Here is a 24,189-nt window from a genome sequence, read left to right as displayed (position 1 = left end):
GGTTTTAAGAAGTAAAAAACAAAATAAAATGTACATTGGCATAACTACGAAGGAATTAAAGAAATTCTCACAAACATATTAAAGTACAGAAATATGTGAATATCGTTTAGTAACAATACCAGTACAAAGGACCAGATACTTTTTTATTCTTTTTGGTCTGTCTGTAACCCTTGCTTGGAATAAGTGCTTTTATGAAAATGGATGATTTCCAAGTATACATTAAAATGTTTAAACACTAAAATGCAGTCTTGATGAACTTTTCACTTTTTCTGTATTGCAATTTAGGTCTACCAGACCCAGTGTTACTTTCCAGGTCTAAGAAAAAACTTAAGATGACAAGTATTCTGAGCACGAAAGAACTCGATGAACTGGCTGCAGTAGCGTCGTAATTCACCAGTCAGAAATGGACTGTGACAACACCTCCATCTAATGGCTACTTTAGTCAGAAAAACAGTTCATGAAAGCCTTAGCTATGAGTAGGAATCCTACAAAATGAGGTCATCTGTTTTATATAAGTACTTAACTCATATGCAGATATATTTTTTCATTACATTTTATGACAGTTAAATCTGCTACTTTTAATTTGACATAGTTTGGCGTGTGTGTAACTAGATTTGAAGTTACCCTTAGGACTGTGTAATAGTTTTACAGCTGAATATCTGTAAAGTTAGTCATGGTATAATCAGTAAAAGATTTTGCTTTTCTCAGGTTGCGTGAAATGTCAGTAACTTTTAACGGATTTGTCTTACGTATTATACAAGTTTTTTTTATATAAGTGCAGTATCACATTTTAGCCATCAGATGGCAGAGGTAGCTTTTGATGCATCATTTATTGTATGAGAGAAACTTACTTTGGGACTAATAATGAATTACCTTGTGTCCTGCCTTGTTTTTAGGGAGACACTTGGCTCTGTCAGTGGGAACAATCTTTGCTTGTCATGACATCTTGCAGAGGAAGAGAAAATGGGGCATGGACTTAGTGGCAGCTGCAGTCATAAGTATTGGCATCCTTCTTTATTGGTAATCACCAGCACCAATAAGATGAATCAGTTCAAAACAAAATATATCACTGACAAGTGAATATAATGTTACTAAGCTAAACAAGCTGGTAATATTGTTTCAGTTAAGGGTGACTGATAATTCTGTCTGCAATTGTATTACATCCTTTTAGGACTGAAATTTGTTTTATATTATTTTATGCAATTTTCCCTGATTATATTTATCTTTTATTATTTATTATGTATATGTATTATTATTTGTTTATGTGACTGACTCCAGATTGCATCTCAGCCGTTTTTGGTAATTGTAAAATGAAATATCAAATGATTGGGATCAAATATGTTATTTTTATGACCATAGACTGAAACTGGCGCACAGAAGCTCTTTCACAAATTTGACACAAATAATGATGAAATACGGGATTGTTGGTAGGTCTCACGATCTCGTAATATATTTCTGTGAAATTCCGCATAGTTTTTGAGCAATTTTTTAATTCTGTTAATGTAAAGGTGGCACTCGCAGACATTATTGGAAACCATTTTTTTTTTCTGAGGACTGAAATGGGTTTTGTTTTGCTAGAATGTTGAAGAGATTTAATTTTCTTCCAAACAGCATTGTATCACTCCAGGCTTTTGTCTATAGAAATTCCATGATGTTAGAGAAAAATAGTTTTCTTTCATGGGAGCATAAACTATAAGCAAACAATGGCAGCAGTATTTCCTTAAAACCACAAAAATGTAGGACAACATACATTCACACTGATTCCTTGTGTAATTTCTTCCTAGGTACAATTAGAACTCCTACGTGTTATTTTCGGCTTATTTATCATCGCCATGCCTCTGTTAGGGAGGTTAGCAACTGAAAACAACAAAATTTCCCAGAGAAAAAAAACAGTAGTTAAAGTGTTAGAACTCGATGGAGAAGTTTCTTGTACAAAAATGTATTCAGATAAAAAGTCATTAATAAATTATATGTCTTTCAAAGCAAAATAATCATGATTTTCATTATTTTCTTCTGTTCTTATTTCTATATCTATAGAAAAGATCAAGGCATTATTAGAAAAAGAGTACAATATAAGAGAACAATCCCAACAAAATTGGCTTCTGTGGTAAATGTTAAGAAAGTAAAAATAACATCAACAAAATACTAACCCTACATTCTCTGTCTGTCTCTCTGTCTGCAGGATAAAGGATAAAGTCTGACCCTGACTTTAAGGAAAGGCTGTGCTGAATTTCACACCAGCTGCAAGAATGCTGAAGATAACGCTTATCCCCTCAGCCTTCTGCTAAGAAACGTAGTCTGTTTTTGGTGCATTAATTGCAGCAGATGCTTCTTTTCTCTTTTTTATTATTGTCATTAATTTGTTTTAGCTGATGTCCTTATCCAGGGCAACTTACAGAATGTAAAATAATAGTTAAAGTAAATACAAAATAAATGTTTATTTGGTTATAAGCAAATTAAAAAATAACAAAAACACATGGAGAGAAAAACAAAACAATGTACTGTAAATGTAAATGTACAGAGACATGTAAATGTTAGTGCAAAAGTAATACTGAGCAGAGTGAAAACAACGTCCGTTGCAGAGTAATATGCAGGTAACAAATCCTTTACTTTAGTACAGAAGAAATGCCATCGAGCAGGGTGCAGTTTAAGTTGGTGGTAAAAGTTCATGCCAGTCTGAGAGAGATAATACGTGTTGTGATTCCAATAGATAGTTGATTCCTTCAATGCAGAGCCAGGGAAAAGAACAGCCCCTGAAGGTGGAAAAATCCAGAGGAGGAGAGAGAGGTTGGAATAAGATATACTGTATGGAGAGATGGAAGCTGACTGGAGGCTGGGGAAGAGTGGTAGGGAAACATGAGTGCATTGAAAAAGTGTACAGTAAGAGGGAGTCAATAAAGAGACCAGTGCAATGATGTGTGGCAGTAGCAGTAGATGCCTGAATGAGATAAAGAGAGTGAATAACACTGGCCAGGGGGACTGGTTTACTGTATATTCACAGTGGCTTATCTTTAAATACACATCCTTAGAATTAAGAAGGCTCAGGTGTGTATTTAAATAAATCATAAATTAAACATAAATTCAATTAAGAACATTTTTTAATGAGACAATCAGTCCTGCCATGTTTTTATCATAAGAATAAAAAATAGAGGTAAAAAACACCATTCATTGGCTATACTTTGTGGTCAAGGATGATGGTTTTCTATTGTCCTCTATTCATCATCTTCTATGAAACTGAAGAGGACCAATTCAGGAACTGCATCTCTGGCAGATTGATCAAGTGTTTTCGTTCTTTCCCTAGGCTATTTGTCTTGGGCTAAGTGAAATGAATCTCTTAGTCTTTAACAGAGAAGACTACGAGGGGACTTGATTCAAGTATTCAGAATCTTCAGAGTCAAAGTCAGCCCACTTGACATCTTCAGAATCAACACTGAAACACAACCAGAGATCACAAATAATAACACCAGCACACTGCTTTTAAAAGCGAGATCAGCACAAATGGGGCTGTGAGTATCTGAAACAAGCTATCCAGCCATATTGTAGAAATTGTTCCTCTGGGTTATATTCTAAGGAAGCCAATAGTTACAATTAAGCAGATAAGCTAGATTGCCTGAACAGTGTCCTCTCATGAAACCTTTTCTCCTGTTTTATGTGCCAAGGCCACTTGTTTTATTGTGAAGACCTTCAAATGTATTTGGATATGTCAAATACATTTCAGCATTATTGATTACATTGTAGTGCAATTCTTATTGAGCTGGAAGTGGTCCACTTTGGCTACACATATAAAAAAGTTAGACATGCAAATCACTCAATAACAATAATTGATGGATCTGTGCTTTTATCCTGCTAATTTGTTTGGGTGGGTACAGTAAGGACACAGTGTCCTGTAGCTTTAAGAACAGAGCTCATGTGTACAGTGCTGTGGTGAGGGCTCCGCCTCCTAATGTTGCTCAGCATGTCTGGAAAAGTGTGTGTGGGTGTGCATGTGTATGTACTTCTGTGTGTGTGTGTTTGACACGTGTGGAGCATTTGGGAGCGACCGCCTTTATTAATCTGCCTGGAAAATACAGCCAGCCAGGCATTTCCTGTACTTACTTAAAAGCTATTTCCAAATAGAGGCTTCCTCAGATCTATGGTGCATTTAATGTGAACCATGACAACAACTAAATAATAATAATAATAATAATAATCCAAAAACCTTTTATAAATGTTAAAAAAGCGTATTTCAGAAAACTTTTTGAAAGGAAAAAATTATAGTAATTTCAGAAGGAAGACACTTTCTTGGTTTGATTAGTGCTCTTATGTTTTTTGTAGTTACCATTAATTCAGATTAATGCAGATACTGTATGTATCTTTGCTTTCCTTAGGTGAGCAGAGACTGAAGGCAACCATTACCAATCCTGTCCTAGGGGAACCCTAATCCAGCCTGGTTTATGGGTAACTACAGTATTACTAAATCATTTGTTTCTGAAGATTTGGCACTCTTTCTGTAATTGATTGTTGGGAATTTTAAAGTGAGCAATTTCAAATTCAGCTGGATCAAAAATTGTAACTCTCAAGGACCAGAATTATATTCATTAAGCACATTACTTGCTTCATTCATGCATAACAGGTGTACTCAATCTTTAGAAACTGTTAACTGAGGGCATCCTGTGACACCTACATTATATACTGTAACGTAAAGATAGATATAAGATGATGCCATACTGTACCTGGGATACCTCTAATAGTTCCTGCGAAAGTTAGAGCCAGGTGGGTGGCATAATAATTTCAAATTAAATTGTTTAACTGGTGTGTTTTTGTTTATTGCTTTTTTTGTGATTCTATAAAGAAAAGGTTAGCTGAAGGGCTGTAAACGGTTTAATCATTCATTTAGTCATTAGGACTTTGTCTTACGTATCCTACAAGGTATTTCTTGAGGAATACGAGCTTTTGAAGTCTGGTTAATTGAAATAATGTGTCATGAAAATGTCGCTGTCATTTTTTATCAGAGGGAACTGTTTGTGGTGCTGCCAAAATTGTTAAACATTTCTGTGATGTCTACATTTGGATGGAAGGAGACTGGGACAAATAGTGAAAGCAGGTGAATTAGATTCCTCTCATGTTTTGCAGGTGCTGGCCACGTTTATTTATTGTTAACAATAAAAATGAGGAGACTTTCCCAATTACTTTTGTAGTTAGGTCACTCAGACAGCATTTTGTCAGAAGAGGCATCTTTTAAGAGCAGAATAATATTGCCAAGTGCACTTCTGTCTCATTTTATTATGGCCTATTAAATTATAATGGATTTTATCACACTGCATTAAAGACTCGTAATTTATGAAAGGAGCTGAGCAGACTAGTTGACAATTAAATCATCATTCCAAAAAGCATGGGAAGCCCACATATGTGATGTTTAGGTAGAAATCTTACCCAGACACAACAGATACAATATAGCCGAGGTATTTAACAGAATTCACAGTTTTAGGGGAACACTATTTGATATTATTTTTAAGGGTTTTTAGATATTTTAGTTGTTCTCCACCTATAGTTAGTTACTTTTTCTGTTTCACTTCAGCACTTAAAATATGGCTGATTGTTGTTTTTCTCTGTTTTGCGGGTTGACAATTGATTGTCCAGTTCTCTCCCTGTTGGGTGTGTTAACTGATATAAGTTTAACAGATGCCTGTCTGGAAAGACCCAATGCTGTGTGTCACTCGGAAAATGACCAAGTGAATTTGTTGTGTGCACATCCGTGGAACTTTGTTTAAGTGTGTCTGAAATGAATAGTGTTTATTTAATTATTTTAAGAGATACTAACACAATGTGATATTTTACATTAAAGGTCTTAGGTGATTTAAAAAGCCCTCAAGCACCACCCTACAGCATATTTGCATTTGTCAATCCCATCTGTCTTCAACTAAGAACAGGAAAACCGAGTTTCTGAGCTTTGTTTATTTAGTCCGACTCTAGTCAGTAAAATTCATAGCCACTACTTCCCTTTTTTCATTAAACTGAAAGTCAGCTGCAGTTCTCTAATCTGGTTACTAAAAACAACTTTGTCAGCATTTGTTTTGAACAAGCAAGTGACTCCCCTGTTGGCTGGCTGCTTGCAGTATATTGATAGTGCATGTGTTTGGAACGTAAGAGAGATGTTTTGAAGTCAAGGATACAGTGCTAGAGGCTGGTTTTGGAAACTCTGTGCAGTTCTGAATGCGGCTTGTCTGCACCTTTAACTGCAGCCAGGGCCTTAGTAATCCCCGCTGGCCCTGTGCCAGTCTCTGTGTTAAATGGTCTTCTCTGATGCACGAGGACAATCAGCTGCTCAGCAACTGTACAGGCCAGCAATGCTGAGAACACTTTCTACTTTGATAGAGCCGTGAATTCAGAGCAAGCAGCAGAAAGATTGAATCTACATTCAAAATTATGTCTGGCTCTTTTAAAAGATGTTATTCCTTTTTTAAAAACAAAAAAAGTTCAATTTGAGGTGTGGAATGGAGTTGAAGTAATGGTATTTTATTAAATTACAGTGTATTTTAGCTGTGTATGCACAATGACTCATGTACTTTATGAGACAGGGTGAAGATGTTTATTTACATCTAAAAAAGTACCTAAAAATTACTACCTTTTGGCAGCTAAATTTGTCCTCCTTTGTTTTTTTATAATGGTTACATTCTGACCTATAGTATACAGCACCTATAGAACATCCTTCCATCCTTTTGCAAACTGCTTTATCGGTTACAGGCTCATAGGGAATATTAGAGGCTATCCTGACAAGCAACGGGCACTAGGTGGGAGACACCCTGGATGGGACACCAGTCCATTGCAGGGCATGCAGAGGCACAAACACGCACACACTCACACCAGGGCCACCTTTCCTAGAAGCTAATTACTCTTCCAGTATGTCTTTAGTCTGTAGGAGGAAACAAGTGTGAACACAGGGAAAACATACAAACAACATAACATCCCAGGATTTGAACTGGAGCACCCGGAGAAAGCCCTCAAGAGCACAGGGACAACATCCAAGCTCCACACATAGCACCCCAGCAATTGAACCCAGGGCCCCTGTGCTAACAACTGCTTCATTGTGCCACCCACCTATAGTACATATAATATAAATTTCATACCAATATAGTACAGATTTGCATGGTGTCTAAAACATTTTTTATTGCCCCCCCAAATAAGCATACTGTACATCAAAGCTAAACTGAAAGTTATGATAGTAATTTTTCTACTGTAACACAAGTCACATCAGCACACACATTCACCATCAGAATCTGAATTGCTTAAATAAAATCATAAAATTATACATGACTTAATGACAACAAATATTAAACAATCAATATTTCTTATATATAGCGCTTTACACCCCAAATGATCCAAAAGTACTTTCTCATCTGACAGGACCGACCATTGAAATACAGGTCACAATGAGTGGAATTGATAGCAGCATCCTGGATTTCCTTCGAGGTCTCATTAAGTATGTTCTGTTTGGTGAGTATAAGCATACTGCAGAACTCCATTTTGGAGCTGAAAATTATTTCCAGTTATGTCACTTTTCAAAATTAACATTTGTATTTCCTTGTTTTTATGTTATAATATTGTGCAGGTGGGGTAGTATTTAGACTTTGTGACTAGACGGATGTGGCTTCAAAATCCCAGGTGAGAAAGCACTGTTTCGCCCTTGAACAAATGATCTTACATTGAATGAATGTACCATTCCTCCAGTAAAATGCCCAGCTGTTTAAATGGATGCAGTTGTAAGTTCCTTCAGATCAAACTGTCAGCTACAGAACTTATAACTGGACTACAGCATAACTATGTCATACTTTATAGATACCTATAGATGGCAGCATTTTGACAGAGATTCTTTTCAAAGCACCAGAGAGACTTTTGAGAGATCCATACCACAAGAATGTTAATTATTTATATAATTCATTATACTGCCACAGGCTATTAAACGTTCTGTAAGTGTTCTCCAACTTCACCATGATTTTGCTTGTACGCGTCTGAAATATTGTGGTTTGAACAATTTTGATGAGAGAAAAATGCCTTGAAGAAATTAATCTTCAAAGAAAAAGACTTCAGCGTCTGTAACCCCAAGCAGCTCTATTTTATGATTTTATTTACAAGAAGAAAAGGGTGATTAATTGAAAAATGTTACTCATCATTTCAGATTGTACTTCACTAACATGAAAGCTTATGCTTAAACCACAAAGGTTAAAGATGCAAAAAGATCTCACATACGACTGAACACTTTTCTGAAACCATTGCAAATAACAAACTGTTTTTCAAAACTCTGCATTAGTCAAATATTTATCAGATATATCTTCCTCTGTTGGTTTTTCTATAATATAGGAACCCAGGCTCATTTGTATTACTTGACATCTGTATGAAGCAGCAATAATACTGTATGTGAATGTTCTGTAAACATCTTAATTACATTTTCATGCATTAAATAATGATGAATCTATGATCTATGATTCTTAATTAGATCATATTATAAGTTGTTCTTTGATATAAAAGAGCACTAAATAAGTGACTGTTCTTAATGTGCATGTGATTGAATACTGAATGTACTGTGTTCAGCTGAAGACAAGCTGGCTGGCTGCCTCCAATATTAATTCAGTGGCAGACTCTGTCCTTAAAAACATCACACAGAGCAGTTCTCACATTCTGTTTGATTTGACTATTCAAATGACCCCGAGAGCTCCATTTCATTCATGTAATGTTTTACACTGTTAAGACAAAGGAGCTCACATTTAATGCAAAAAAGGAGCTTTACCTTATGAATAAATTAAAGTGTACAGTTTGTTGAATATGATAATGGTTTAATCCTTTTATTATTCCTTGAACTTTATCACAAGAATATTTGGCTGAACAAAATTTGAACAAATCCACTGAAACACAAAAAAACATTTACTGTCACATGGAAATTTATTTGGTCTAGAAATTTTAGGTGGTTCTGTGAATCTGCATGCGAACATTTAAAAGGTATGCAATTCCTTTAGTAAGATTTTACTTAAAGGACAACACGATTTTTGTGGCAAATATGATATGGAGAAATTTAATTTTAAGAACAATAGAATTGAAAGAAGAATCATAAATCAACTGGATAACCTGATACACAGATAAACAATATATCATTTAAAAAAACATATTACCATACACAGTTTAACATGGAGTAAGCCAGACCATTTCTCAGTTACAAAGAAAGTGCTTTGCCTGAAGTGAAACAAGTGGAACAAACCATTTTCCTGCACACCTGAATGGTCAAATAGTAACAATAATACCACACGACAGCTTGTGTTTTTGTGCTGTCAATGTCTTTCTCAAAACTGCTTGCCTGACAAAGCAGTTAATTAAGGACTGTCATAGTTATTGCTTGTTAGTGATGACCTTCTCTGAATCTATTACACAGCAGTTGACCAAATATTTAATGTTACTGACTTTTGAATATTGAATATAAATTGATACTATGAAGATTTGTACACTGTGTGTCTTTCCAGTCTTTGCCTCAAGAGACGTTGCAGTAAAACTACACCTTTTCTGTCCATGGGTGTAAGAATTTGTCTGCATATTGATTTATCTTTACGTTTGCCAAAACTAGATTTATTTAAAGGGACCAATATACAAAAGCTAGTATGGCCACTTTCACAATGGGGCCACAGAATTAAATTATTATGCAAATTAGTCTCTCTGTGTCCAACAAGCATATCATCTAATTAAAGACATGCAGTCCTTCTTTGCAGTCCTAAAGAGGCTTTCTTTCACCTTATATACCAGTAAATCTATTCATTGCCTGTATTTCTTCTTAAATTAACTGCATAGAAAACCTAGGAATACCATACATGTCATAGTGGTCTTTAGTCTTCTATTGATGAAACTTCTCAGAATCGGACTGTAACAACATTTTGCGTTTATCCCCAGACTGACATGCAAGGTGCGATGAATGTACAGTTAAATGTAGTTTACAGGCTACACTCCAGCCTAGTTAGCAATACAAGTTTTTTTTAAAAAACAAACAAACAAACAAATGATTTGTTCTAAGATTGACAACATCCGGCATCACATTCTCTCCACTACGGATATAATTTCCACACCTCCTCCCTCCTCATCCAACTTCTCTGGTTCCCGTCTCTCCAGCTTCTCTCTTCTTGACTCAGCATCCCTAAACAAACTAGTTACGCGCATGAAACCCACCACATCTATTTTAGATCCCATTCCCACCACTTTATTCCAGTCCTGTTTCTCTTCTCTCTGTCCCATTGTCCTCAATATAATACATGAATCCTTGAGCACCGGCATTGTACCAACGGTCCTCAAAACTGCTGCTATTACCCCAGTGCCAAAGAAGCCTAACATGGCTCTCGACAATCTTAACAACTTTCGCCCCATCTCCAACTTACCCTTTCTCTCTAAAATTCTAGAACGTGCTGTCACACTTCAGTTACATAACCACCTCATGACAAACAACCTTTTCGAACCCCTCCAATCTGGCTTCCGTCAACTTCACAGCACAGAAACCGCCCTAGTCAAAGTCACCAACGATCTCCTAATAGCTTCTGATTCTGGTTCTCTTTCCATACTCATCCTTCTTGATCTCAGTGCTGCCTTTGACACTGTTGACCATAACATCTTGCTTTCTCGTCTCGAGACTGTGTTTGGAGTCTCTGACACTGCCCTCAAATGGTTTAAGTCTTACCTCACTGATCGCTGTCACTTTGTCTCTCTCAATGGGTACAGGTCTGAAATTGGTCTTGTCAAGTCTGGTGTCCCTCAGGGCTCAATACTGGGCCCCTTGCTCTTCAGCATTTACATGTTCCCACTTGGTCAGCTTTTAAGATCACATGGCCTCAGCTTTCATTTTTACGCTGACGATACTCAAATATACATCCATACCAAACCCGACACTGATGTGGCTGTCTCTATTCTATCTAATTGCATCTCTGACATAAAAATTTGGATGACTCAAAACTTCCTTCATCTTAACTGTGACAAGACTGAAGTCATGCTTATTGGTACCCCCCATCAACTTCGTAAAGCCAGTCCTGTAACCCTGTCTGTAGATGGCTCTGTACTTGAGCTCCAATCAAAATTGAAAAACCTTGGGGTTATATTCGATTCTGGCTTAACATTCGACCCACATGTACAGCATACTGTCAAAACATCTTTTTTTCACCTTAGAAATATCGCAAGACTACGCCCTATGCTATCATTAACTGTGGCTGAAAAGCTGATCAACATATTTGTATTCTCTCGAATTGACTACTGCAATGCTCTGCTCCCTGGGGTATCTAAATCTACTCTGAACAAGCTGCAGTATGTCCAAAATTCAGCAGCCAGAATCCTGACCAGATCTAGTGCAAGTGTTCACATTACTCCTATCCTGGAGTCCTTGCACTGGCTTCCGGTCAAATTCCGCGTAGACTTTAAAATCCTCATGCTCACCTACAAGGCTTTACATGGCTTGGCACCTCAATACCTGTCTGAACTTTTATCGCCCTACTCCCCACCTCGCAACCTCCGCTCTTCAAATTCTGCCCTCCTTACTGTCCCCCAAGCCCGTCTACATTGTATGGGCGACAGGGCCTTCTCCTGCTATGCCCCCAAGCTCTGGAACTCCTTGCCCAAGGATATTAGAGAGTCACCTTCTCTAAACTCCTTCAAATCCAGACTCAAAACCCTCCTTTTCAGAAAAGCCTTTACTTAACTGGTTCCATTCTTCACCCCTCTGCTCTTCTTAATACCATCTTCCACGGTCTCCTCTATTGTTATTGTTGTATTGTTGTAATTATAATTGTGTCCTGTCTTGTGAAATTTTCTTATTTATTGTTGTAGTCTTCTTATTTATTGTTATTGTCATCCTGTAAAGCGCTTTGAGAAGCCACCTTTAAAGGCGCTATATAAAATAAAGTTTATTATTATTATTATAAATGTAGAGTAACAAACAAAGTAACGGGTCATGGGGTGGGAAATCCTTATTTTTTGTACATGTATAATAGGAATAAACATAGATGTGTGTCATATGTATGTTATATTATACATAATAAGACAGGTAACTACTGTATATTGTATAAAAAATGTTTTAAATGATAAGAAAGTAATTGAGGAAATGTACAATAAACTGCCAAAAATAAGGAATTTGAAAAGCCTGTCCTTAATAAGAACAATGCAGATTATTCCGATATATATATATTAATAATAGTAAAGTAATTTTTACTAGTTCACACTCAGTGATCTGCTCTTAGATTATTATAGTCCCTTGTCTATAATAATCACAATAATAATTATTTCAAACAATTATGGTTAATAATGCTAAAATATTTAGCATTATTTGGAGGGCAGTGAATATGTTTTACTAAATTCTGCATCTAGTGAAAAGGCAATGACTGCTAACTGCATTTAATGGAGGTAAAACATAAAAAAATTGAATTTTACATGTTGACTTTGCCTGGCATTTTGGTAATTTATGGTATACATGGTCTGCTTGAAAGTACATTTAAATCAAATCTGGTCCAGTATAGCAAATGTGTTTGACAACCCTGGTTTAGAGATTAGCTCTTTTGTGGTCCACATGTCCTTCTTGGAGTCAGGATGAGGATAATAGCGATCCACAAAGATGGATTAATCTGAATGTAACAAGCTTTTTCTAAAAGCCATTCATCTAAGACCTGTTATGTTAAAATAGTACAGTAAACATTTTAAACAACATTCATTGTTTTTTATTAAGTATTAAAGTGAAAATTATGATAATAGATGACCAAAGCAAGGGTAATGCTGACAGTTAGTGTATAATTCTTACATTGCCTTTTCTCAAGGGTCCTTTCAAAACTAAATTTGGCTTTTCTGTATAGCATTCTGTGAGAATTCTGTGTGTATTCCTCAGCTTTGTACTTTTTTAAAAAGAAAATTATAATCATAAAAAGTTTACATAAAGTCTCAGATGCGATGGTTTATCCCCTGCATCAGCTTAGTACTTAAGAAAGAATATTTGAATCCACAGCGAGCCAAGTGCCACAGATTATGTTATGAAGTCCAGCTAAATCATTTTTTGTTTACTTTTTGTCCCAGGACAGGACAAGAACACTTCCTCTGAATCTTTCCATTGAATCTGGAGGCCCACTCCTGACACACCCCCATTTATTCTTTCACGTGCAAACAAACATCCCTCTCATGCGCACACACACTTCCATACAAACATCCACTCGCATGCACATGCCCCCGCCATTGTGTCTACCTGTTATTATCCACCAAACTGTCCCTGAGGCCTTTTACCTCTGTTTTCTTCAAACTGCGCCTGAGCCAAGTCCTCTCAGGTTACCCTGCTATCAAGGACACTGAATAATTATTGAAGCTGAGGGCAAAGACAGAAGGAGGGAAGGAGAAGGGGGAGTACACACTGGACCCATGATGATTCACTGTGTCTGGAACATTTGGCTGCTTTGTCTCGCCACTCAGCGCCAACCCCCGCACCTCACACACAGTCTCCCAAACGCTGCAGCTGCTCGGCGTCAATAAGCACGTCTCTGGAGCACTCCCAGTGCTCAGTCAGGAAAAAAAAAAGCAGAACTTGGGCTACCCTGCTGAAGTTTGAGTTTATTTATTCAGGTTCCTGGGTTTTTTTTGTTTAGTTTTTGTTAGGTTCCCTGTTATTGGTGTTGAGATATTACAATGGTGAAACTGCACCTTTAGGAGACATGTAAACAAGTGAGAAGGAGCCAGGAAGCCAGTGTCCTGGCTTCGTGCTTCTCTACACACTGTGTACACAACTTCCTTGTTTTTTTCTTCATTCTTTTGGATGTGCAGTAGGCATGAAGAACACTACTCATTGCACGAAGGTGTTACAAGTGATTTACCTTTTGTAACTTCTATCCAAATAGCCGGTATCAGAAAGTCTCTTACTCCTGGTAAGGGTCCCAATGTCCATCCTAAAATGGGACGTCAGGTCACTGTGGGACACACACAGAGAAGGATAATTCACAGGCCTTAATTAATGTCACTCCAGTAGCATGTCTTCTGGCACAGGACAGAAACAGGAGCATCAGCTGAAAACCAAGTCTGCACACCTGCAGTCTTCACACAGGAAGCACCTCATTCTGGAATCAAGCCCATGAACCAAGAGCTGTGAGTTAGCAACACTAGCCACCCTGCCACCTACCTTTTATAGCTCTTTTGGCTTATTTTATTATACAATATTAATGTTTTAATTGCTTCCTTTTGTTTAGCCAGCTCTGTTTTACAAATCCATTCATCAATCAATTTTTTAACTCCTTGATCCAATTCAGAGTCATGGGGGAGCTGGAGCCTATCCTGTCAAGCAGTGGGCACTAGGTGGGATGCCAGTCCACTGCAGGGCACACACACGGACACACAAGCTTACAACAGGACCATCTTTCCCAGAAGCCAATTAAACTACCAGTATGTTTTTAGACTGTGGGAGGAAACTAGAGCACCTGGAGAAAACCCACATGAACACAGGAAGAACATCCAATGCTCACCCTGCAACTCACAACTGGCAACCCACTGAGGCTACGTGAGAGCCTGGTCAGTACCAGGCTGGGAGTCCTCCTGGGAAAAACTAAGGTTGCTGCTGGAAAAGGTGTTAGTGGGGCCAATAGAGGCCCCTCACCCTGTGGTCTGTGTGGGTCCTATAATGACGGGGTCTTCACAGGAATGTAGTGGTCTTTCCTGCAGTTTATTCTAAATCTAATTTTGAATGCAACTTCAAATGAAAAAACTAAGCATTTTAAGATCAAGAATCAGTGTTTATTTCTGGGATCAATCACAACTTGACCATCATTGGCACTGGCTTCGGGTATGCTCAAGTCTCAGATGGCATTAGATGATGAAAAGAAAGTGTGCTTTCGCCAAGAACATGATCTGATTAGGATGTGATCTAATGTACAGTATGTGGTCAAAGAAAGGGCTGAATATTAGATCAAAGGTATGGGTAAATTATCCCTGCATGGCAACAGGCATGCACGCAAGGCATTGCTGTCCTGTGTGTAGCAGCTTTGCTCTGTCTTTTATGAATACTTCAGCTAACAGATCTTAATATCCTGGACCGCTGAGAGTGCTCAGAAGAGAAGTAAAAATATCTGACAGTAGCTATTTATAGCCTTCTAGGCAGACAGTAATATACAAGAACAGTGCCCTGGTTATTTTAGATCACGCAGCACACAAAAATAGCAGAGTGTTTTAAATTTAGTCAAGAAAGAAAAAAAAACATTTGTCTCTTTTATTTTTAGAGATCATGAGTTGCTGTGATCGGGAAGTGGAGTACTGATGGTACAGTCTTAGAAATGAGCTGTGATTCATAATTTAGCATTTGCCTTTAAGCTGGGTTCTGGTAAAGTTCCATCATGTTAATTATGCTTATGTAGATGTCTTATTATAGACTTTGATTTGGTGGTAGTAATGATGATATGCTTCTGAGAACATGAATTCTGCAAATCATGCAAAGGAGTTGGTCCTAGACTGCAACACAGTTCTCATTGGCCTTAATTAAATAATAAGATAGGGTTTCGTTGATTTGCTAAGAAATTGTGTACAAATGTATGAAACAGCCTATACCCCTCAGGTTAAGGGGCAGGAAGTCAGTGGGGTCGATTGACAGACAAGGGAACCTGCAAAGGTATTGACAGGCCATAAATTCCCAATGACTGGCCACAAATAACTTGCGCACACATAACGTCCTTTCTATTTCTTCTAGAGACACCTGCTGGCCTAAGCATCTTTCCCCGACATCTACCCCAGTAAATGTATGTATCCCTGACAGGTTTTGTGTACATTTTCTCAGGACTTAGTGACACAACTAATTTCTTTTATATGTTCAAATTCCAAGGAATACAGTGAGCAGAAGTCTGATTCAACTTGGTTTACGATTGATTCTCCCCTATAGCTTTCTTAACAACCTTATTATTTATCCGCTAATGATACAGTATAAAGCACAGACGTAAATGACACTTTCAAACAGTCTCATAATAAGCATTCTTAGTGCCACGTGGGGTCATTGATTAAATTCAACCAGATCTTTGACATGATAAACATAAATGAGTGGATCTCATGCTCATAAACCCCTCCTCTTAAGGACGTTCCAGCCCTTCCTAGTTTTGTATTTATCTCCTGCACCTGCCTCCGGTTCCTGCCCCCCGTCCTATAAAAGCCAGACATTCCTGCCAATCTGGGCTCAGCTTTGGAAGATGGACGCCCGGAAGCCCGCCTACCCGCGAGTCCAGGAGCTTCTGGGGCCAGGACTGGAGCGTCTGGTCCCGTTACCCCCCTTTTATTCCCCTGACCCTTCCACGGATCCCGCTCTGGCTTTTAACTCTGTTTGTCTGTGTCTGGATGGATCTCCTGGTTTTGGACATTGGTTATTCTTGGATTTGCTACGGACTCCCTTGGACTTGTTTGCCTCAGACACACCTCCCTGAACACCAGTGCACCTTGGACCTTCCTTCCTTGGACCTCCCCTGTCTTCCTTCTAGCCCCTTTGCATGCTTTTTTCCCCGTGTTTTCCTCACTCCTCCCCGGATTGTGCTGTCTGCATAGGGTCCTGAAAGAACGCTTCGTGACAGTGGAAAGATGAAATCCAGCATCCAACACAGGTTGAGTGCTAATTTATGGTCTTGTTCTACTTTTGAAGAACTGAAGCCATTTTTAAAACTACGATTTATATTCTACAATAGCAAACAGTACAGATTGAGACCTGATGAGACACACTAACAGTATTCATTTGGAATGGGAACCAGAAGACCCTGGAGAGGGAAACACCACCTTAGAGGATGTTGGCTTTCATCCCAATGGATACAGGTCTCAGGCATTTGTTCCTTCATCTGACCCTTTGCTAAAACCCCCAATTGGTCCCTGGCTGTCCCCTGAGCCCTCCTTGAACAAGTGCAGCTGTTTCTTTGCTATGATTAATATGAATGATATCAGAGTTATCATGGGTGAAAGCCATTGGCAAGACATTACAATTCTGATGGGATCTGAAGTGTACCTTGTTTTTTTCAAGCCATTTATCAAACTTGACATTTTAATAAGAGGTGGTTGAGATGGGACGGCATTTGATGACATCCAGTAAAAGCAATTTTCACTGGGTAGATTTTGAGTACGGGAGCTCTCTGTCTGGCCTAAAATCAGGATATTATAATTGTTTTCTGCATTTTGCATTCTACACCTCAACATGCTGATCTAAACAAACAGCTATTTATAACACAATAGACAGACGATGGTACCAAAATAATTAGAAATCTTTATTTAAGTTGCTAAAGTAATGAGCAGTTCAGTATTCAAAATCATGTTAACCTAGGAAGAGAATTAAGTTCACTTTTTAACTATTCTGTATAGGATAGAATACAATAATATAATGGTAGTGGGATTCTTACATTAAAATACAAAAAATATATGGCTAGAAATAGTATTGTTCTTCTTTTGTGTGAATCACTGTAGAAGAACTGTAAGAGTGAGAATAATGTAGGTCAAAACTGTGAAATTTCACTTCAGGTCAATGGGAATTAAAAAGTAATGATAGATAAAGTAATGGTCCAGGAGAGTGATCTGATTTGGATTATGAGCTTCATACAGTATGTACTAAAAAGTCCCCAGTAAAAACTGAAGCACTGAAATGATGTTGAGGTGAAAATGAATAACTTTAAAATTGGTTTATTTTCAGTTTTGTTTTTTTATTAATAGACAAAGTTACCAGACAAGGTACCAAGTTTTATCTACTCAACACTGATTAATGTTTCAATGATCAGCTTTGTCTGGTTATTTTTTTTAAATTAACCTAATTTATCAAAGGTTTTAACCTACTGTATTAGTCCTTTAACAGAATGCATTTTTTGGGGGGTGTTGTTTGTGCTTTAAACTGTAACAAAGTAAGCATGATGACACAGTGGTTAGCACTGCTGCCTTGTTGCACTGGGGTCCTGGGTTCAATTCCTGGTTGTCTGGGTGTTTGCATGTTATTCCTATATTTATAAAAGTTTCTTCTCACAGTACAAAGATGTGCTAATATTGGTACAATTGGTCAGGGTGTGAGTGTGTTTGTGCCCTGTGATGGATTGGTGTCCTGTTCAGGGTGTATCCTGCCTTGTGCACAGTGCTTCCTGGGATAGGCTCTGGGACATCATGAAGTGGTTATTTAACTTAATGTGATGATAATGATGTCAAAGGAAAAATGTTTTTTTTTACAAACTTGAATGTTTTGAATCACTTTGAGGGAAAGGAAATCCATAACATGCTTTAATAATAGCTTTGTGACTTGAGGAAGTTTGACTTTCAACCTGCTGTAAAGTATGGTAGTGGAGACATACAGTATACTCAAGTGACTTCATCGAGATCCTGTTCGGATTTTCTGCATGCATGTTTCTTTGAAATTCAAGATCATGGAATATTTAGATCTTTATTTACCCCCAGGGCTACACTGCACACTAGTTGTATATGTTATAAAGGAGAGGCATGTCTGGACCTGATGTGTAAGACTGCAATAAAGAAAATATAAAGAAAAAAGAGATTTGAGCTATAGACAAGAATCTTCAGCGATCTTCTGTTTTTTATTAACAGACATGCTTTCTGACTTATTCATTATAGATATGCTGATAGCAAAATGCACTCTTTGTAGATTTGTCTCTGTGTGAGCCAAAACATTCCTTTCCCCATTTTGCAACTTTTGCAGACTGTCACTGCTGGAACTGCTCAGTGTTCAGTGAATTTGAAAAGCTTGTGAAATAGGGAAACGTCACAAAGCCATATCGATAAGTCTGGAACTCTGTCCGAGAAACACACTTGGTTCCTTTGCTCATTCTCACACACTTTGCTAGTTAAGTGGTCAGCAATAATACTGGAAACTGTGCACGTTTGGCAAGAGAGTTAGGAGAGACCTCAAGAGAAGTGTTGTGTGTTATTGTCTCCTGTGTTGCCTATTCTGTAAGCATCATAACTGAGTTCAAGGCGAATTTTGAGAGAAACCAGAGATGACTGGATGGAACGCCCTTCACTCACTGGCTATTAACTGTCTTAACTGTGCTGGTGACAAGCTACTGTAACTAAGATTTTATTTGACAAATCAAAACAAAGGGGATTAATCAGTGCTTCTCAAAATTCCTAGATTAGAGTTTGAGCGTCAATTAATTAGACAAATATTTCAATATTGCTATTTAGATTAAATATGGAAAACCTACTTCTAGAGTGAAAAACATTTTAATATTTAGTCCAAGGGTGTAAAACATACCATTTTTGTGAAGTAAATGATAGAAAAAAAAACACATTTGTGGAGTAAACAGTCGAAGGGGGTTATTGAAATACAAGGCCGCGCAAATCTGAGAATGTTTATTTTAAGAAGCCACAAGTCCATATAAATCATCTGGGGGACTTTTAAACAAGAGATGAAAAAAAAAACTGGAAAGAGAATAAACATTCTGGGATTGAAACAGCAGTTGCAAAAAAAAAAACAATCAGGCAGAAGCAGGGCACTGTTTCCAAAGTAGTCCTGATAGATTTCAAGCACCTCAGGCTCTCCTCATTATTTTTGCTCCCCTGCCTGTGTGGAGAGAGTAGTCACAGCAGTGCTGGTGCCGGTGTGCGTGCTGATAGTATCACATGTTGCAGCCATGCTCCGAGAGCTGTCTGTGCACCTGTTTGTCGCCATGGGAACAACCACAGAGCAGACTTTGCACCTTTCACCGCTGGGTGCAAAGAACTGAAATCTCTCTGCAGTGAGTATTTAAGGTCTTTTAACACATTGGTTTTTCCCCCCTCTGATTAGACTATATGTTTAGAATATATAAGTAATAGAAATTCAGCATTGTATACTTGATTGACTCTCAGGAACCATTTGCAAATTCATTGCTTATTAAAAGTTTAATAGATTTGGCATATCTAATAAATAATAATCTGGTGAACTTTTTTTTCTCACTTTTTACACTCTATTACACCATTTCTAATGGCACTCACTTCATTTGAACCTTCTTCTTCACAAGATTATGAGAAGCAGGTGTATCCTATATGGAAGGAGAGTACTCCGGGACATTAGAACAGAATAGTTCTAATCTGTGACATGGAAAAGAAAAACATGGTTGTGCAAATTGTTCATGTCTCCCATAGCCCTTTGCATACAAAATGGTCTCTTAATTTTACAAATGCACTTTCCCATAATTTCCACTTTTGCCCTGTGGTTTGTGCTTCTGTGTTGATTTGTGAATTACACTGGACTGAAGTTGTCAATGCCTTGAAGAATTCTTAATACTCACCCCACTGAGCCATATTGTACAGTACCATCCACTCATAGTTTTCTCTGTTCAAGTTTGCAGTTATTTTAGCCTGTCAGTGCAGGACATTCTTCAAGTGCAGAAATTAATTTCTCTTCTCTGGACTGATTCCAGAGTAGCAGTATCTTTTTTTTTTTTGCAATGTATTGACCTAAATTGTACACATTATTCCAATTGAGGCTCAGTTTGTGCATTGAACAGTTTTAACACAACATTCCTTGATTGAAATTGTATACTTGTTACAATATTTCCTCAAATTCTGCTTGCTTTTTTACTGCTTTTTTAACATTGTCTAGATTTTTATGGCCATAACAAAACACATAAAATATAATTATACCTGTACATACTGTAAAATGTAATCTGCCAGCTGTTTGTTCAATCTTGAGTTTGATTCTTTTGAAAAAAGTTTGATTTTTTTGACAGGTTTTATTTGTGAAGCTGACAAGTTTGCAACCATACCAGAATCTATGTTGTTGATATAAATTAGGAAGAATATTGGTTCTTTTATAGACCTCCATGGTACTCCATTTATACTAATCCCAATCTGAGCATCATCCCACATCTCTTCTTTCTTTTGTATCCATTTACCAGTTCTTGATCCAAATAAATGCTTTCCTTGAATACTTACCTCCTGGAATTTATGACTCAATTTTTGAGACACTCTTTCAAATGTCTTCTAAAAGTCTGAATACATCATATCATAAGGTCTTTTTATATCCATTATTATTGTTGCTTTTTCAGAGAACTCTGACAAGTTATTGTAGCTAAGCAAGACCTGCTTTTGTTAAAACTGTGAGGATCTCCTAGAATCGTACAACCGTACAAATGGTCATCTAGTCAATTCTGATTATTGTTTCCATAACTTTACATGAAGTATAAGTATTTTTTGCTAGATATTACCTCTGCCTTGAGTGACTGATAGAAATTGCTTTGTTAATGATCAGTGAATAACATCTTGTGTTCATACAGTAAAGGTTCATATTCATTGGTGGATGCTGCACATTGGTGGTGGTGCACTTTATTATTATTATTATTATTATTATTATTATTATTATTATTATTATTATTTTTATTATTATTATTTTTATTATTATTATTATTATTATATACCAACAGGCCCTGTAGATTTGTTTATTTTCAGTGTGTCTAGTACATATACCATGCTTCCATGCTTCTCTGTCTTATAAATTTCGTCTTTGCTTACGCCTGAGGCATGTTGTCGATTTCTTCCTTGTTCTATTACTTTATCTGACCAGTTGCACGCCTCTTTCTTTTGTTCCCTGCCAGCTGTCCTCAGAAAGAAAAGCAGAGAAGGAGTTTTTGCTGATCTCTCGGCTTCCTGCCAGAGGGAACTGGAAGGCCAACGCTGGAGACGTCCCCTTCCCCAGCTGCATGAACTATGTGACAAGAGGCAACCCAGGGAGCATGAGGTAGAACAATAGAGCCTGTCAGAGTTCTTTACAACATCAGCATGTGAGTTTGTATATGAGCAGCCAGGCACTTACATAAAGCTCTTTCTGTCAGTGGATGGGAGGGTAGCCTCACATGGAGGAGCATGTGATTAAAGACCTAAAGTACCGAAGCTGGCAAGCAGTCACTCACATGTTCCAGGTCAGATGTGCTGAGTTATGTTTCACTTTCATCAAATGTTGATCAGTCGTTGGAGAGGCTGCCCCTCCCCCGTGCCTGGGAAAGGAAGAAAACAAAGAAATCAGCGGGTTGTGGTTTTAGGGAAACAGATACTAGCAGGCAAAAGCGATTAGTATACAATGCTAACCACCAAATTGCTGTAGAACGTGCACTTCGATGATTTCTCTGCAGGATGTTAGAATATAATCTCTGGGTTTTCATATCATTTCACTCAAAACTGTTGTTCTGCAAAAACATAAAATGGCTTTGTCAAGCTAAATACCAAGAACTACCAATCCCCAAATGCTGACTTAAAGATATGTAGTTGTTCCTACGTGAAACGGTTTAGTTGTTTATATTGTGTTTTGCACGTTTTGGGGCTGTTTTTTCCTGCATTGGCAAAAACTGTAGATTGCATTCTGCTTGTGCAAAATGCTAACATTTGCATTACTTTAAAACGTATTATTAAGTTGAAACTACAAAAAAGATACATGTAATTGTATAAAGAACCCTGTTTTACATTTGGTAAGAAGGAAGAATTAAATCTGTTCAGTGGGAGAAAAATACTCCTCTTTTTCCAGGGAACTGATCTTCTGTGACTAAGCAGCTGAGGTCATGGCAAGTCAGCCAAGCACCTACTGTATGACTAATCTCGCATATTAGAATGAATATCTGCTAAGTTTCAAATAAATCTGTCACTCTTATTGCATGTATAATTTTGGAAAAATGAAGTATATGGATTTTTTTAATCGATTAAATGTTTCTGATATACATTTAAGTGACTTTGATTGTTCCATAATCACTAAAACACCTCATTCACAAATTGACTGAGGGTTGACTGGGCACAGGTGATGAACTAAATTATCCTGTTCAATGACAAGCCTAGTGAAAGTCATTTAAGGAGAACATGACTATCAACAGTAAAATACAGTTACACCACAGGCATATTGGAGCAGCACCACAAGTGGACTTACCAGGAGTAGAGCCCTCTTTAGTGATGAATCAAAGTTTTGAGTAATCCACCTTAATGGAGATAAGTGAGTGTGACTTAGAGGTACAGAAAAATAAACTGAAAAATGTGTACAACAGGTCTGTCAATGTGGAAATCCTGTGTGATTGTCTGTGCAGAAGTGTCCAGTCAATACAGAAGACCACTTGTAATGAAATGATGGCAACATGGCTACACAGCACAACCTTGATCACATCCTGGGACATTGCCTGTGGCATTTCCTGTGGGTTCATCCCGACGTGACAATATTCTAGGGTGACAACTGATATCCTCAGGAAGCTGTTATAGCAATGGCTATCTAGCAATCTGACAGTTATGATCTACTCTCCACACTTGAGCCTCATCAAATATTAGGAGCTAGAGCTGGGGTGACATCTGGAGAAAAATAATTTCAAACTCTTCAGAAGTCAGGTCAGACAATGGTAAGTGCATTTGAGAGCAAAGCCATCTTACTGCTTCAGAATAAATTTAACTGACATGTTTACTGTCCTACAACAGTGAAATCCTATTGCCACATTCATAAGCCTTTAGTAAACTTCAGTATCTTTATTGATCTATTATGTAAATGTAAATATGTAAATGTAATGTACATATACACTGTTATTCATTTTGACTAACAATGGTTGTGTCAATGAAATTCAATGATATATCAATTAAATGGTGACATTACGTTTTTGGTGTGTTTTCTAGAGAACAAGAAACAAGCAACATTTGAACTTAAAGTTTTAGCATCAAAAGGAAGTATTTCACAAGAGGGTCAGACCTGCCTGTAAGGTGAATATGTCAGTGCATTTCTCCTATTACATCACTTTGTTGCACCACAGCTTCTTCCCAGCAACAAAATGTACTTCATTTTTAGATCTAGTATGAAAGACTTGAAGACTCTGTACTTTTTAATACTTATGTTTTTGCTGCAGACAAAACATTTAGCCTTTAAACTTGTTTTATTTAAACTAACGTTAAATAACCAAACTAACTTTATTAGTTGCGTTATTAATTGACCAGATGTTGAGGAGATTTAACATTTAAGGTAATAACTGTTGATTAATTATCTGTATATTTTTGTCAGCATGCCTAACATTACTTAATTTAATTACAGTGGGAGAAGTGCACCTTTGCAGCCATCAAAATGGTGGGTAGTAAGTGAAAGCTCACATTTTCTAAAAGAGATGTTATTAGCATGTTTTATGGAAGTGTAATTCATTTTAAAAGGTGAAGAATAATTTCAATTGATTTAAATAGCTTGCTGTTTTCTGTTTTGCAAACATAAAGCATTCTAAATAATACTTTATCACACCC

General features: G+C 37.4%; 2 long non-coding RNA genes across 3 annotated transcripts; both read left to right on the top strand.

Annotated features, from left to right (window-relative positions):
• Window positions 1-291: 291 nt before the first annotated feature.
• Window positions 292-3,498, top strand: LOC148657121 (uncharacterized). The gene is made up of 3 exons (XR_015941091.1): window positions 292-497; window positions 897-1,020; window positions 2,183-3,498. It is a non-coding gene; the product is annotated as an uncharacterized LOC148657121 (long non-coding RNA).
• Window positions 3,499-7,418: 3,920 nt separating this feature from the next.
• Window positions 7,419-23,560, top strand: LOC148657120 (uncharacterized). Of its 2 annotated transcripts, none has more exons than XR_015940880.1 (4): window positions 7,419-7,473; window positions 7,589-7,641; window positions 21,540-21,682; window positions 23,010-23,560. It is a non-coding gene; the product is annotated as an uncharacterized LOC148657120 (long non-coding RNA). The 2 variants fall into 2 exon arrangements; XR_015940881.1 differs by having other exon boundaries at window positions 21,540-21,725.
• Window positions 23,561-24,189: the final 629 nt, after the last annotated feature.

This window comes from Lepisosteus platostomus, chromosome 8 (assembly GCF_059453375.1).
Source record: "Lepisosteus platostomus isolate fLepPlt1 chromosome 8, fLepPlt1.hap1, whole genome shotgun sequence".
NCBI classification, from domain to species: domain Eukaryota; kingdom Metazoa; phylum Chordata; class Actinopteri; order Semionotiformes; family Lepisosteidae; genus Lepisosteus; species Lepisosteus platostomus.
This window is presented reverse-complemented; position numbering and strand designations above follow the sequence as displayed.